General features: G+C 35.3%; 1 protein-coding gene across 4 annotated transcripts in view; it reads left to right on the top strand.

Moving 5' to 3' along the window:
* ipo11 (importin 11) overlaps positions 1 to 17,961 on the top strand; it is a 325,228-nt gene that overhangs the window by 10,456 nt on the left and 296,811 nt on the right.

The raw sequence follows: 17,961 nt of genomic DNA, 5'->3' as shown, positions 1-17,961 counted from the left end.
AAATCAACTCAAACTATTTGAAAAGGTTTCAAGAAAAAAGCCTGTTCTATCATCCAAATAAATACAAATGTCTTTGTTATTATTTTAAGCACAAAATCAAGAATTTAATAACTCTTTTATTTAATAGAACTTTTTTCCTACAGCTGCCTTAGCTTATATTTTCCAAGGGTGCCAATAGTAATGTTGGACATTGTAATTAGCTATTCAAAAGGTTTTATTTTTTCATTTCCATGAATACATGTAAACTGGATCATTTAGGATGGCCAAATTATTTGCTAAAAGAATTTAACATCAGCAAAGGAAGCAAATTTGGCGTATTATTGTGAAATTCAATTGATGAGTTAATATAGATCTGTGTATATCAAATTTAAATGTCATTTTTAGAATGAATTGTGTTTAGGCTTTTACTCTTTACATTTATGCTTTGAGTCTTTTATTAAATACATGATATGGAGATGTTTTTGTGCTTATGCCAGACTTGCCATTTTGTTTCTTTTGAATAACCTTACCTGTTGGTTCACGTCCAAAAATGGGCTGGAAAAATATTGAAATCATTATATTTAAGCCACTTAATTGATTGATTTTGGTCATATCGCTCGCTTCCAGAGCTAGATACCATGAGAGCCTGCATAACAATGACTTTTCCCTCTGAGAGATTGAATAATGGTCTTGGCTTGAGAACAGACCACCATTACAATTAAGTCAGATCCATTTCATCTATCTTCAGTTTCAACCCTGCTGGACTTTTCCACTGAGAACAGAACAGTAATGGGGTCATTATGTAGTAACTTTTGAACTTCATTAAAAGCGCATGGGCTGGATTTGCTTACAACCTGAGTCAGCGCAAAAACTCCTGTGGTCCTACTAAAAGTTCCTCATTTTAACCTCAAGTTAAAATAAAAATCATTGAAAAGACAAACTTTTGTTTCTGCACCAGACCTTATTGTTATGCATCTATTATACTTATAAGTGTGTGTGTTATTTGTTTTTGGCTTTGTTAAAAACTGCTTTTGCTGGTGAATAATGTATCTAAAGCTTAGCTCACTTAATACCAACTTCTTGTTTGTTGAACTTAAAAAAAAACAAAAAAAAAAAACGTATAAGTTTTCCGCTATAACACCGTTCAGTTTTTGTGTCCTCGCAGTTTCGCTGATTTTTTTCTCGTGCAGTTTGGATTTTTTACAGCGCATTGTGTTCTGTATCCTGATTAGCGCATTGTGTTCTGCGTTCTGATTGGCTTTAGACCACTGGCAATCAATTTCCTTCGTGCCGTGTCTCCTGTACAGAATGCGTTAAGCTTGCCAAATTGACATAAATCGCACAAAATGTGAACTTCTGGACATGCTAAAAGAAGGTAGAAGTTACGCTGCGTCATTACGGAATAAATAAATAATCAAATGGTTTTGATCTTTGATTTAAAACTATAATACTGGACTTATTTTTCTACGACGATCTGAACTTTGAGTGAGTTTCTTCTCAATGGATTTTGTCTATTGTGAGTTATTTTTAGAACGTGACTCGTGAGAACGTGTATTTTAAGTCATATTAAAGTCATTCTAACTGCATTCAGTTATTGAGTAGAGCAAGTTATTGAGTAACATACACAACATATACGACTGGATAATTCCATAAGAAAAACATCATGAAAATTTGCAATATTACAAATTGCATAAATATTACACACCCGTAATCAAAATATATACTCTCTCTCTCTGTGTGTGTGTGTGTGTGTGTGTGTGTGTGTGTGTGTATGTATGTACGTATGTATATATATATGCGAGACGAGGGATAAAACATGAGCATTCAAACAGATATGGTGTAACGACCCAAAGGGTGATTTATTTACAGTGCAAGGTAAGGAGGTGAGGGTAGGGTAGCTGTGCAGGTATGAGTCCTTTGGCCGGGTAATGTGGAAAGTCCTCAGGGCTGATGAAGGTTAGGATAGTTGAAAACAATCTGAGGTGCCAGTCTAGCCACTGCTATCTGCTGGGGAAAACAGAGAAAGAAGCTTTAGCGTGTCTTCTAGGAGAGATCAAGCTCACCCTGTGTCTTCTCTTTCTCTGTTTATATGCTCCAGTCCTAATGAGCAGCAGGTGGCGATCGGTGCTGATGAGGTGACAGGCGTTGGTGGATTGTACTTGTAGCGACGCTGCATTGGAACACTCGCCACATATATATATATATTAGTATAATAAAAAAAATTAAATAATGGAATTTTCATTTGTTCTTCACCTTAAGGCTGATTTATACTTTTGTGTCAAGCGCACTCGTATGCTCTGGTGCAGCCTGCGCTTGGTCGCATAGCCCTTGCCATGGTTGTGGCTGACATGCACCTCTCAAAAAATGTAACTACACATCGCAATGATGCATAGTGGAAGCTCTGTGATTGATCAGCTTGGTTGCGCTGACGAGTGTGGGCGGGACCAAGAGCCGCGTGAACCCTTTAAAGGAAATGTTTACAAGTGTCGACTGTCAAGTCCTGTGATGGAGATCCAGATGGAAACTTTAGTTTTGTGTTAACCTTATCAGTGTTTCCTCTAGGATTTTTTCCAGCTGTGGTGGCAGGCCTTTTTTACACAGATCTACCAACTACCTGTGGCTTGCGCGCCGATTTCCTCTGCTCGTGCACAAAACTTCTTGCACGCCCCCTCAAATATACGTTGCAAGCGCAGATCTTCTTGTGCGTTCTCAAATAAACGCTGCTGAAGTGCGATTTAGTGCGTTTATGTAACATGTCTCCAACATTTATTAGATTTGCTAGGATTATTTATGAATTTCTTCAATAGACCTACAGAGTGACATTAATGCGTTCTGAAGTAAAATGAAACGGCTATATGTCGTGTTTGCTGGCCTTACGCACCTGTCAGTCAGTTAACACGTAACCTTAAAGGCTTAAAGAAATAGCACTGCTACTTCTAATAGCACTGCTACGGTTACAGAAAGGTTTGCGCTGTTATAATTCATTTACCTTTTAAAATGGTTCTAATCTGCTACTTCTAATAGCACTGCTACGGTTACAGAAAGGTTTGCGCTGTTATAATTCATTTACCTTTTAAAATGGTTCGGTGCAATTATCACTTGCTATTTAAAAAAAAAAAAAATCAATTTTTGGATCAATTTTGGCGTGGCACCCTGTCATGGAAGAATGATTGTAGCGGAAACCATGCTGATGATTAAAGTTGTTGCGTATCTGCCAGTTCCCGCCTCAAAATTAGCGAGTTTGAGCTACTTCTACATTAAGATAGCGTTCAGAAGAAACATAACACCAACGAAAAAACTCAACACAGAGGAATATAAAAACCTCACTGCCAGCTAACGTTTGGAAGTTGTTTTGCAGAGCAGCACAAACAGCACGCAGAAGTATAAATGCACGGCTACGCGCAAGGCATGCGCCATGGGTTATGCTGATCACTCGGAGTTCGGAGTTCATACCAGAGGTTGCCACAGCAGAATGAACTGCCAACTTTTCTGGCATATGTTTTACGCAGCAGTAAAGACAGTTTTACTCTTACTATTCTTATTCCCAGGACGAATTTTCATTTATTTATGAAAAGTGAAACAGAAAAATCAAATCAAATGTTTTTATTTAATTTCTGTTCATTTATTTATATTTGTTTTATATCATATATTTTTTAAATTTGAAGTTGTTATTATATAATCTGATTTTATCTATATTGATCTTACTATTCACCTTATTTTTCACGGATGAGCTGCACAGCCATTTGAAACGTTTTGGTTCAAGACTTCCTGTCTCATTCACTGAAAATTCATTTTTAGATCTTAAAAACCACTTGTTACACTGCTTGATAGTGCAAACTGATACTTTTGTATTATATGATTCTGCTTAGTCTGTATAATCACACAAACATTTGTTTGTAGAGCAAGTAGTTTGACCGTTTTCTGTCGTTTATTATTCCTAGTCGTTTCTCCCATAGGCAACTGAATCAGAAGTTCTAAACCATTACAAAAATGAGCGCACTTCAGCATTAAAGAATAACGTCAATCAGGGCTTAACATTAACTTTTTTGACCACCAGCCACTGTGGCTAGTAGTTTTCCAACATTACTAGCCACTCGCCATTTTCACTAGCCACAATTTTATTGTTGGGAAAATATATTTTATACACATAAATATGACTTTGACATGCTAAAATTACTTGATTTAGTGTTTGCGTTATCTCTACATGCCTCCTCATTCATTTCACTTTTTGTGTGTTGTGTATGAGCTTGCTCAAAAATCAAGAGCAAATGGGTCAGGGTTTCATATATTACAATTAGTTTTCATAATTTTCAAAGCCTAAAATGGAAGGATTTACCCAATTTATCTCTGACCACACTCTGATAAAACTCTGCTGCTATTTGGGGATTTCCGCCTGGATTTTGCCTACCCAAATTTAAAAGCTTCCCAAATCCACATGCAAAGGTGTAAATGCAAAAATTTGGTATCATTTTTTAAGAAAACCCTTTGAATATTCATAAAACACTATTGAAAGTGTTTAAAGTAACTGTATATGTCGTCTGTGTTATAATAAACACCTAAAAAAAGGCGCTTTTTGTATTTTTTTTTTATAAACTCAAATTTGAAAGTGTACCTTTTAGGTTCTGTGTGGTTTAGCGTGCTGTAATTAATTTTGGTGGTTCCTGCACATGTCTGTAATCATAGGAAAAAAGAAAAATGTCTCTACCATAATCTATGCAAAAGTTACTGCATTCCAACTGATAAGAGGTGCTGTACAAGCCACAGAGACCGATCCCTGTTTACATATTTCACTATTCTTTTGTTTGATCAAACATAATTTACTGTGTTTGGACCACATCAGACATATAAAAGGATTACCTATGCACATCACCTCAAAAACAGAGGAGAATGGCCCTGAGGGGCATAGCATAAGGTAAGAGATGAAAGCTGTCTGTGGTATCTGGGGCTGCTTATTGATCATGAATGTATTGTTTACATTTCTGCGCCATAGAAACACCACAATTCATTCAACAACTGTTTGGCATATGAATATAATTCAGTAAAAAGAATGCTAGAACTGTATGAGCACCAGCAAGAGCTTTCATTTGAGCTATTACTTGTACATGTGTCATATAAAAAAAATGAAAATGAACCAATGAAAATACCTAGCTCGGGTATCCAAAATACTGTGTATTTAAGTGTATATAACTTTTATACAGTAGAATAAAAACCAAAGTGATGCATATGTGCATAAAATATAGATTCTACACTTTCAAACGACACCACTTACGAGGGTCTGGTGTAACGCTAGCCCTTTAAATCTGAAAGCGAAAGTCGATGACGTCATGGACCCGGTACCGGGTCCGCAGAGTTTAAGTGGATAAATAAACAGTTAATTAATTATTAGCCACAAATTTTAAATGTGTGAAAACATGCAAAATATAGCTGAATACTATACTTTTTATTTAACAAAACATATGCACAGTCATTTGTCCTGGCTAAAGGTCCCAGATCACCAGTTAACTACACATAAATGGGGAGTTATTCTCCCATTAAAGCAATGTTATTGTAAAAAAAAAAAAAGATTATTAAACCATATTAATGCAAAAGAAAGCAGGTAAAAAAAAACATACTTTGTGATAATGAAAGTATGATCACACACCCATGGTTAAAGACCCATAAATTATCTTTTCAAAGAATGGTTAAACCGAAAGCAACTGGCGCTTCTTACAATAAGTCAACTCTGGAACTCTTGAAAGCAGCAAGACTGTAGGTGCACGTTCCTCCCTTTTTGTTCAGTCAATTTGAAAGAGAATCGATCATATCAGTTATGTTTCTAGACACAGTTGCTTCACAAAAGGAAACGGGAGCGCGCACCCGTTATAAACAGTCGTGCACATCACCTCAGCTGTTAGCGCGAGTGATTATCCTCTCATTCGGTATTCACCTGCTTTGCTCGCGTGAAGTTGTGAACGCAATTATTTTTGTCAGTCGTGTTGCTTCTCGATCGGCAGTGCATGCATATTGGACCATCCTTATTGTCGAACCCTGCTTTTAAGAACTATTATCTGGTAAAATTATTTTCAACCAGCCAAAGTGGCTTGTGGGAGTATCTGTCTTACCGCTGAAATCTACCCGCATTTGGCGGGTGTTAATGTAAAGCCCTGACGTTAATAGTATGTAATTAGTTGCTGATTAATAAATGCACTAAATGTCTATAAATACACAAACTAACAAAATTATACTATTGTTAAAGTAAAAAAAGAGAAAACTATTTGGTTGTTTTTGCTTTTTTCAGCATTTAACACTCAACATAAGATTTTCAAAAATGTTTACTTTTAAAAATTGTGGGTTAAATATTGGATAAGGTGCTGTAAACGCAGCTAAAAGTGTATTTCGCAGTAGCAATGTCTGTTGTGGCGTCTGCTGGGCTGTGACATTGAGGCAGATTTTGTTGGAAGCTGTGCTCTGCATCAAGGGCTGATGCACCTGAGCTGTGGGGCCGACATCCTCACCAGATGGCCATTAGCTGTCATCACTCATTTTGCAATTCATGCCGTGCCACTGTTTCATTTATGAGCACTTTTATTACAAAATAAGACATTTGCTGCAGTTCTTAAGGGACGTTGAAGGCTGCCAATGACGACCAACCAAACAATACTGGCCTAAGTGGTCCAGCAGGGCATTGATTCTGCATACTAAATCCAAATCATTTTAATAATAATATACAATTTGTTTTTTTTTTTCCCCTTTTTTTTTTCTCGTCGCTCTGGCACATGGGCTAATTTATTTGAAATGTGAAATGAATATTTTACACTCCATACTGGTTACAGATGAATTAGTTATAACCTTTGAGCTGTGCAGAGGTTAAATGCTTCTGATTATAGAATGTATAATTCTGTTACATGTCATGGCCCATCTTGTTGTTTTTATCTTTTTATGGGAACATTTTTCATTTATATTAAAAATATGGCCACCTTTCAGATGCCGAATGAAGGCAGATGGGAAGGACATTTAAGCCATTTTGTTGTGTTTACTGTTGAGACCATGCTGTCGTCCCTGGACATGGTAATATGTTTGGGTTTGAGCTTGAGATTTCATTGGCAGGAGGAGCAGAACTGTGATTCAGTACCAATAAATCAATGCTGGGTGTCATGGCTTAAAATTACCACTGTACTTTTTTTGCATAATCAAAATGATTAACAGTTAATTCTGTATCTCTTTCAAATTCAAATACAACTTTTTGTTCCTAAGAGAAAGTTTTATATAAACCAGACAGAGAAATAAGCAAATGGGGGGATAAAATGTTAGAACAGCTGTAGGATGTTCTAAAACTTTTGTGACCAAGTGATTCAAACATACTTTAAATAATAAAGACAAGTCAAAATCTAATATAGTTATGAAGAGTATTTAGCAAAACTGTTTTCTCTAATATTAGAACTGCATGATTCTTGCTAAAAATGTGAACCAAATTACTATTTTTCTCCATGGGAATTGAGGAATTGAGATCTTATTTCACTGAATATTCTGTTTATGTTCTCTCAATACAAATATAATACTAAGCAACAAACTGGAATAAAAAAAAAAAAACATGCATTGAATATAAAATTTAAAAAGTGAATCGCGACACACAGAAATGATTTAAATTGAAGCGTGAGGTACCAGAAGGTTTCCAGCTCTATTTTCCTGTAGGGCTGCTCTTGCTCAGGATTTTTGCAGCAGATTTCAATGACCAATTCTTGTCATCTTGATCCTCCTGCTGTCATTCCCAATCATTCAGGGTTTGTATAAGTGATATGTGATTATAGGCTCTTTGTTGACTGTCACTGTTAATTATTATATAATGCCAGATGCTGCTTTGGTTATTTAATTTACAGAAATTGCTTTAATTGGCAGTTTTACACTAAATGTTTTAAAAGGCTTATGAAAATAGGGCTCACTATCGAGATTAAGATACAAAAACTGCATAAGATAATGGCTAACTACAAAAACAAAACAATCCATTGGGTGTAATTAAGGGCCTTCTCACACTATGCCATCCGTACCGTGCCCAGGCCCGTTTCCCGGATCGTTTGAGAAGTGCGAGTGCGCTGAATCGGGCTCAAGCACGGTTCACTTGGCCGGCCCTGGCCCGGTTGGAAGAGGTGTGCCTGAGCGCGGTTCACTTGGGCTTTGGAGCGGTACGCTTGTGTGTGAGTGCAAAACGCACCAAAGCCCCAAACTGAAAGCGAGACGTGACTTTTAAGGGATTGTTTCATATGGATTTATTTATCATTCTTACTGTTTAGTGAACGCAAACTGCCGTAGTTTATTAAAGACGCAAACCCCTCACTGCACGACAGCTGCACGCCTTCAGCAGACATTCCTGCAGCATGAGAGCTTTATGATTGTTTATGGGCGCCAAAAGTGGCGGATCTGTTCGGTGAAATATCTGACTGCGTGTCCCCGCATCCCTAAGGACTGTTTGGCGAAATATTTGACTGCATGTCACTGCATATCAAACGACTGAAACGATATAACTAGAGAAATCTCCACTGTGCTGCTGAGTGTAAGAGTGCTTCTCACTGAACAGCCCAGCAGCGATGACGTAAGCGTGCCGAAGCCCGTTTGTTGTGTGAGCGCGGGCCGTCGGGGGAGACGGGAGGGGTGCTTTGGCCCGGTTCGAGGCAACTGTACCTAGTGTGAGTACGGCCTAAACTGTCCTATACTGTATGTGACTGACAGCAGAAATGTGTTTTTAATTCTTTTTTACTTTTTTAGTTAAGTTATAAATGTGTGCTATAAAATGTCAATATTGCAATAGCAACCTAACTCTCAAGCATGAACTTTAGCAATGCCATATTGTTAATGTTATGATACAATGATTTCTATTGAGAATATATTTTTAGGGCTGCGTGATATTGGAAAAATCTGATATTGCGAGATTTTATTTCTCTCTGATAAATATTGCGATATGAATACAGTTTCACAAGATGATTTGAATAACTTTTGATGGTTTTCTGGGGAGTCAGGTACAGAAACTGAATAATCACAATGCAAACAATGCTTTTGTTACTTTGGTTTGTCTCTTTTCTAGACCAAATGTCAAAACGATTCTTGTTTGTTTTCTCCGAAATAAGGGTAACACTTAGTTTGGGACACAATTCATGGTAATAACACACCATTAACTAGCACTACTAGCTTAATAAACTACTAATAAGCTGTTTAATAATAATTACTATGTTTTAGGTTTTAGGTAGGATTAGGGATGCAGAATGAGATCATACTTTATAACTACTATTGAACAGTTAATATCTTAATCATATAGGCAGGTAATAAGCCAGTAGTTAATATTGTGACAAATTTCACAACTGGCCACTGGCAACTAACTACTGGCTTATTACCTGCCTAAACTAAAGTGTTACTGAAATCAAAAATTCTAATTTTATAAAATTTTTCTTCTCACCTTAAAACAAGCAAAACCAGTTCGGTAAGTGTCAAAAAATCTTGTTTTTGCTTTTAAATGTAGACATTTGAACTAGAAACAAGACAAACTTTTTTTTAATTAATTTTTTATTTTTTTTGCATAAACCATATAAATTCCGTATGTTTGATTGTATGTGATTAAATACAATTCTGTAGCTCCTGCTCAACTGTAATTTGGACTCAACATTGCATATCTTTGCTACGTGCATGCCGACACACCCACTCTGATTTTAATGCTAAAGCAATATATTGTGAAGCCCTAATGTGAATACTTAAAAAAATGGTAGATCAGTAGATGTTTTAAAATAAATTTTTTATCTTATGTATTTTTCTATTGTTGCTGATTTCTTTTTATTGTGATGAACATTTTTATTTTTGAAAAGTGTTCCTTATAAAATGTTTGTAAATTTGATCTGTTTTTGCCTTAATATTTGACAGGGCAGCTCAATATTCTCAAAACTCTCTCTAGGGTTTTTTTTGTTTGTTTGAAGAAATGGAACATCATATTCTGCCAAATTGCTTGTGGAAAAAACAAATTTGCATAGAAAAATCTTATCTGTGCATCGTTAGAATGGCCCATAACTAGAGAAGATATTTTGATTTAAACATTAGGGGCTCTATTTTGACGGTCCATGCGCAAAGCGCAAAACGCAGGGCGCAAATGCTTTCAGGGCGTGCCAGGACGCGTATTTGCTAATTTAAGGACGGGAAATCTGCCTTGCACTTCGGCGCATGGTCTAAAAGGGTTGAGTTTATTTTCTTAATGAGTTATAGGTGTGCTTTGAGAATAAACCAATTAGAGTCTCATCTCCCATTCCCTTTAAGAGTCAGCTCTGTCGCGCCAAGAGCGCATTCGCTATTTACAGGATGCAAAGTAAGTCTAAGTAGAAAAAATGAGCATTTCACAAGCAAACAGTTAACAGTTTTTTTTTTTAACAGAAAACTGTTAAACAGAGCATCTACTGCGTGAGAATGAGAGATAATGGATCACTTTCACTTTTGCTCTTGGATAGGGAAACCTTTATGCACAGACATCAATTAGTCTATAAATAAATACTTTTGTTTGTTAAGCACAAATATTTGTTTCAAAACTATTTCTAAATTCAGTTCTAATTTCCTAACTAATAAATGAATAATAATAGCAAAATGTGCTCTAAAACCTGATTTATATCCTAAAATACATGCTTTGCCCCATATGGTCTAAAACCTGACAGGTGGGCAAATCTAAGCTTGTTTTTAATAAAACAAATATAAATATGGATATAATAAATAATACTGCTAATAATAATAACATTACACAAAAGCAAATTGTTATGATTGAACTGAAAAAGCCTCCCGAGATGAAGAAAACATAAAAGCAGTGGTTTTTCATATTTAAGTAGGCTAGAAAATAATATGTTTTGTAATATTTTAATCCTTTATATTTATATTCTATATCTATTCTTATTATATCCTATATATGTCCTTAATATTTAAATTTTTTCATATGTAAAGATATTTGCTTATCGCTTTCTTGTGCGTATTAAGCAGTGTGTAAGCGAGGTGCAACTCTGCGCTGGAGTTTAGACCGGGTTGGTTTTGGTCTAATGAAAAATCTATTATAGTTTCTCAAAATAGCAACGCGCCAGCAGTGCGCCTCAGAACGCCTTCCTTTTTAGACCAGAACGCCTATGGGCGCACATATGAGCGCTAATGCATTTGCTATTTAAACAGCGTAGCGCAACGCCTCAAAACGACTCTTGCGCCAAGCTTAAACTACCAAAAGACAACTGCGTCACGCCTTGCGCCACACTGCACCGGGTGTATGATAGGGCCCTATAAGGGTCATGTTTGTACTGCACAATTCCTCTTGCAGTAAAGCACGTTTTACTGGACTGTCCTGCTTTTAATGATCCAATAAGACCTTTTTAATGAAATGAACCCTCTTAAGGACATTTTTAGCAAAGAGACGCAAGGACAAGTTTTTGAATTTTTATCGTGAATTAGTGCTAAATCGTATTTAAAGTATGTTTTCATTTGTTTGTTGATTCTTATTTATTTTTATTGTATATTTATTTTAAAAAGTTCTTGCCAATGGTTGCTGACATACCATTAAATACAAAATTTACAGTTTTTTTTTTTTTCAGTTTTTAAGGAAATGATGCATCGTAAAAAAATCTGTAAAAGAATGGATTCGGTAAAAGAAATATAACGTTAAATTACTGTATTTTGTAAATTTTTGTACAATGGGAGTACTACCATTTACACAACCTAATTTTGTTTGACAGAAACACAGCCAAAAGCAGATTTGGATAAGAAAGTCAACAGATTTTTACTAGCCTAAAAATAATGCAAGGAGACAAGTCTTATGAATCAAGTCAACCGGAACAAGAGAGAAATTATTAGGATCTATGATTCAGAAGTTATTAGAACAAACATCCAAATAAACAGTGTATATTTGACCTTATAGTTGTGCTAGAGGGTTCAAAAGAAAGACCAAAAACTTGAATAATTAACAGTCATCAGACTTGTGTCATTTGTTTTGATGAAGATTAAAAAATAGTGGTTACAGTTTATCACACTCTTAAAAAAATATATAAATCTTTAGCCTTAGGGCAGCTTCATACATTTCACGTCCCTATTCTACACAAAAAAAATCATCCATATTTACAGCAATGTCAGTTTGTGCTCTCGTGGTTGTGTATGACTTCTCTCACTCTTTCAGAGAATGAGGTGTCTTCGGACCCTCAAGCCTGGCCGCTACGTCCCCCGAGGGCGGCTCAACGGCACCCGTGTTGTCATACAGCAATAGCTATGTTGGTGTAGATGTCCTCTCAAATCCTTTAAGCCCTCAAACTTGGCACAGACTCCTTCGTGATTGAGGTTTAGCATGAAATGGGATTGGGAAGGAACGGAACACAATCCTACGTATCAGCAGAGTTTTCCCTTGGACGGTTTCTGCGGGCGTCAATTTCCAAGCGCGTCACTATAAGAATGTCTGTCACGTCCCATCAAGCCTCTCTTATCTGTTTGTATTCGAGCCAACCAGCTGTCACTCGCTCTGTCACCCAAAGAAATCAGGCTGATTTGTATGGACTCGCGTTTAGCTTGTTTGTCTACCCAAATGGTGCTTGCGCTGACCTTGAGGTAAATTACGCGGAGGCAGCGAGTGGATTTTTCAGAGTCATGTTTACTTGTCAGCTGATGCTCACCTGTCACAACTGATAGGATGTTAACCTGTCACATTTTGAAAGCAATAAGCAGCCGCTTGCGTCATATGATAAGTAGGACTCGGCAATATGACCATATATATTTTATGGACCAAATAAAAAGTTTATAGTTTCATTTTATGCTCTATTGTTTGTTTTGTGGTGTAACGGAATACATTGTTTATGGCAATACTTTGATAATGAGCGCAATATCACACTGCATATGCAGCCAGAAACACGAATAACAGCATTGTGAGAACCTCGAAAGTACAATGTTTACTTATTTTGTTATATTTTAATAATTGATGTCCTTTTATTGGTAAGTTGTACCTGTAATCGTTTATTAAAAAATTTTTTTCAATATTTATTTTAGATTTTGACATTTTTAATCAAACGTTTGCCCTGATGTTCTAAATAAGTTGACAAAATATGATTACTTATGAATACATTTTAGTGTAAATTAACATGTTAAAAATAAACTGTCCTTTCATGTGGTCAATTAAATTTACTGAACTGTTTCTATATTGTCGTGTAAGGCAAAATTTTTGTTCATTCCCATGTGATGTTTAAAGTAGCAAGGCCATTTTCACAGTATTTCCTATACATTTCTTTTTATAATTTCTTTATTTTAAACAAAAAAATAACATAATGTTTTTAGTTCGGCTGCAATAAAAGCAGTTATTAAATATTAACACAAAACAAATAGCCAATATTATTAGCACTGTTAAGAATTTATTAGTGGTGTAATGGATCACAAATCGGATCTTGTTATGGCTTTTTAGTCCAAGATCGGATCATTTTTCAGATCAACCAAAAAGTGGAGGAGACAAATGTAATTTGTTTTCCATTTATTACAAAAACAGTACTACAAGACACTTTTGGTTTTAACAAACCGAACTTGGAACTTGTAATTTTATTCAAAATAAAATGAAGTAATAGTCAGCTGAATAAAATAATCTGTAAAATATTCTGCAATGTGAAAAATTTACTGTTACCATTAAGGCTCCTACACACCAGGATACTTTTTGTTTGCGTTTATCGTCAGCATTTTATGAGACGTTTTTCCGTATTCAAACCCAAGCGATTTTCATTGGCGTCAAGCAGAAGAGTATGCAAAATCACTCCTTGATGTTAGATGGCGCTACACAACTTTAAGCTTCTGACACCCCGCTTCTAAAAAGAGGAAGAGAGTAAGTTTACACGCTTGTTAATGTTACTAGTGACTCGAACAAGGATGGGTGGTTCAAGCAGCAGCTCTAGCGATGAAGAAATGATTATTGTTCACAGAGCAATAAGCAGCTCCACGTTCATATTGCCTCTGGGTATCTTCTTCAATGTGCGCTCTCATTGACAGTTTTGCGCTTGAGTGCCTCCAAGTGCTGTTTACTGTAACTTAAGCAGCTCCGTTCATGTGAACAAAAGTGCCAATCTGATTGGTGGAGAAGGTTTTGACGAGGCGCGTCAAAACAAAACAAACAAGCATGATGCGTTTGTTTTTTTTTAATGATGCTATTGCGCCTAGTGTTTTGCGCGTTGGTGTGCACAATCACATTGACGACCTTTATTTATTCACAAGGCGTTAAACGTCAACGGAAGATGCGAACAAAAAAACGTTTTGGTGTGCACGGGTCTTTTAGTGTTGCTGATAACGATAAATGTATAATTTGTACAACCCATATTATTAGTTTCATTTTCAAATAATGATTCAGTTTTTCACTTATAAAACTTTGTTTCTTTGCTAGATGTGTAATTTCTGAAGAATTATTCAGTGGCATATTTTTGATGGCCGGCTGTCTCCACCTATTGGTTAAATAATGTAATTGCTCCCTACAACTTTGATTCTTGAGCATTGCAAATGATGATGATTTTAATCTTTACCATAAACATTGGTGGTTTTATCTAAACTGTTAACTGTTATCCCAGTAATTCTGTATTATGTGACTGTTAACTTCATTACTTACTTAAAAGACTAAAGACTCGATCTCTTTCTTGATTTTTGCGTTTTTCAAAAATAGATTTGAAAGCAGCGATTCAAAGGATTAATAAACAAATGCAAATTACTATCATTTATAATTTAGGTTGCGTGGGTGTTGAGATCCTGATCTTTTAACAATTGATCGTGCAGCTTACACTGAATGCATTGATGCAGGCTAAACGAGTAGTAACAAAAACAGCTTTATTGAAACCCACCACATCCTGAAAAACCTACCACAACTTCCGTCATCATTACATTTTACAGGAAAGCTTAAATGCTTTCATACATGTGATTTGAATGACGTGCTAGATGATCTCTCTGTGATAGTTACAAATTTAGGATCTACCAGTAAAAAAAAAATTAATCTGGGGGTCACTTGTTTTCTGAACCCTGGGTTGTGATCCGTAGGAATCACGAATCAACCGTGATCTGTTACAAACCTAGAAATTATCATTTTTTTTTTCATTGTCCACAGAACAAAACACTGTTTTCTAGGGACTTGACTAATCTAATCAACCTAGTTAAGCCTTTAAACACTACTATATTGTAAAATAATAAAATATTAATATTAAAAACATAAAAGAAATCTTATCAATGTTATACAGGGGTTAGAAAATGTATATAAAACATCTAATTTCATTTCAATTCATTTGTATAGCATTATCACGATATGAGATGACTTGTGTTGTGATATGAGATTTTTTTTCAAATCGCCAAAGCCAGAACTAAATAATGTACCTTGTTTTTATCCATGCTAAAGAGGCTTCTTCCTCACAGTGATCTTCTGTAATGTATTTGTGCTGGTCATCTAGTGTAGGAAATGGGTCTCTGTATGGACTTATCCATTGGAGTGGAATGAGTCTGGTCTCTGAAGAGCTTTTGGGTTTGGTGGCCATTACGTCAGAGCCAGGCCAAGTAGCTCCCTCTCGAATGCAGCTGCTACTACATATTTATCAATGAGCATTAGCTTTTTGTGGCCTGTTTCTCGCTCCCAGAGCTCTTATTCTGAACATGGCGTGCTGGATTAAACCCCGAAACTCACTCCACCGTGGAATAGCCTTTAATTATTCAGCGTTGGACTTTAGTCTCGCTAACCTAACTTACTTGCTTTGCCTCACCTCAGGAAACGCATAAATCCAATTTTCATTTTTTACAGTGTCATGTTGAAGTGTGTAGTTTCTGCACCACTAGTGGCACCAAATGAAATGCAAAAAAAATAATGATTTTTATTTAATTGGACATTGAAAAAAAAAAATGTCATAACCTATAGACTCTGAGTGTGATTGCACTTCGGGCGACTTTATTATTTTACTTGGCACTGGCTTATGTTACTTTTACATCTTGTCTCCTACTTCTTGTCTGCTTTTCATACAGAATTCTTGAAATGAATCTAAAAATAAACTAAAAAGAAAAAACAATAGGGGAAAAAAATAAAAACATTTAAACACTACATGATTGTTCAAGACACCAAAGCTGTGGTAATAAAGGATATTTATTATCAGGGTTTGTGCAGGTCTGCTAAATTGTATATATCATCATTATTATAAGTCATTATTCTAATTCAAGATAATCAATGTTAAATCCACTACAAAAAAATCCTAATAATTATTCTACTCAGTATGTTTGTTGTCCAACACAAATACATACTTAAATCAAAATGATTTTACTTAAGATACAAATGGAAGAAATCAAATGTTGTTTACTAAAGAGTTTGTGCTTTTCAATTAATTGAAGCTTTTTACTGACATTTTTTTTCTTCTTGTTTTAATCTTCTTTTAAAATTTTGTATTCCTTTAAACGGAAAACAACACTTCATGTCCTGTTGTTGTTGTTGTTGTTTTTTCTCTAGAAAATGCATCCTGATTTTACAATCCTTTTGAAACTTGCTCTGAAAAACAAGACAATTAATTAAATGAATAAAAATCTCTTATTTCGTTGTGTAATTAGAGGGAAATTTGTGAAGTTATGTATAGTCTTTGAGAGCAGATTAACTCAATCGTTAAACATTTTTTGTTATCATTTAAAAATGATTTATTTAATTAAGAAAAGTTCATATTTTGAAGTTTGGCTTGATAATTCAGTTTATAGGACATTAAGTTTGGTTTATAAATAAAGCCCCGGTCCTATCACATGAATTTGTCATGATTTCGGCACTATTTCCTTGATGTAGGGTGTCGTGGGTATTCATGAACGACAAGTGGGCGTTGTTATACAAGATTCAATGGTTTCTTCTCGTGTAATATGGCACAGTCCATGACAACCGATACCTTGTCTGCGATGATTTCTTGAGCTGACACACTCAATCGTGTGATCTGACCAGGGCTTAAGTTATCCATTCAACTGTTGTGCTCTTAAAATGATAGTTCACCCAAAAACGAAAATTCTGCCATTACTGCGCTTTACTTGCTCTTACCCATATATATATATTTTTTTTTTGAAAAAAAGATATTTAGAAAAATGTTGCAAACCTTTTTACCATTGTATTCAATATTGTTAGTTTTTCCTTCTATGGAAGTCAGGTTTCCTACATTCTTTAGAATATCTTTTTTTTTTTTTGCATGTCTAACAGAACAATAAAACTCAAACTGGTTTGGATCAAGTCTTGGGTGAGCAAATGATTGTAGAATTTTCATTTTTGGTTTAACTATTCCTTTAAAAGGTCTTCGAGTTAAAATTTTTCCTCTAAAACCAGCCGGTAGTGTTCCTATAATTTTGTTTATTAATATATCTTGCATATTTTTCTACCACTTACAAAATTAAGCACATCAATTAAAATATTTCATACTCACAAGGATGTTTGCTGCTCGTTCAAACTATTTTGTTTGTTTGTTTGCTTTATTCATAAACCACATTTAATTTAATACTATCATGTCTCCATAGCAGCAGACAACCTGCTTTCAGGGGTATAATTGTAGTCCTGCAACTGTGTATATAACAATGATATTGTGTAGTCCTAGAATGTGACAAAGCCGCTGAAAAAATGCAAGATTATGAAATCGATTTAAATGCGTGTGCGGCTGGCTTTTACCACGCTTACATTTGCATGTCACGACCACGTGAGGATGCACATTTGTTATTATCCTCTGCAAGTCATCTGTTCTTATGTCTTCATTAATTCAGTGCTTCATCATAGCACCTCAAATTCAATACCTGAAAGTGTCATAAGTTAAGATGATTTTATAAATTTAGAAAAATATATTTTATAATTTATTAAATCTATTAAAAACAGGGACTATGCTGAAAGAAAGGAAAAGTGAAAGTAAATAACATATTAGCGATGCATGATTAATATTTTTTTTTCAGGGTGGACTGTCAAATATATTAGGCTGCTCAATTCAACTGGACTTAATTTTATATTTTCAGTTTGGCTGTAAT

This window comes from Danio rerio, chromosome 8, assembly GCF_052040795.2.
Source record: "Danio rerio strain M-AB ecotype USA chromosome 8, GRCz13ab, whole genome shotgun sequence".
Taxonomy (NCBI): Eukaryota; Metazoa; Chordata; class Actinopteri; order Cypriniformes; family Danionidae; genus Danio; species Danio rerio.
Note: the sequence above shows the minus strand (reverse complement) of the source record. Positions and strands in the feature narration are given on the sequence as shown.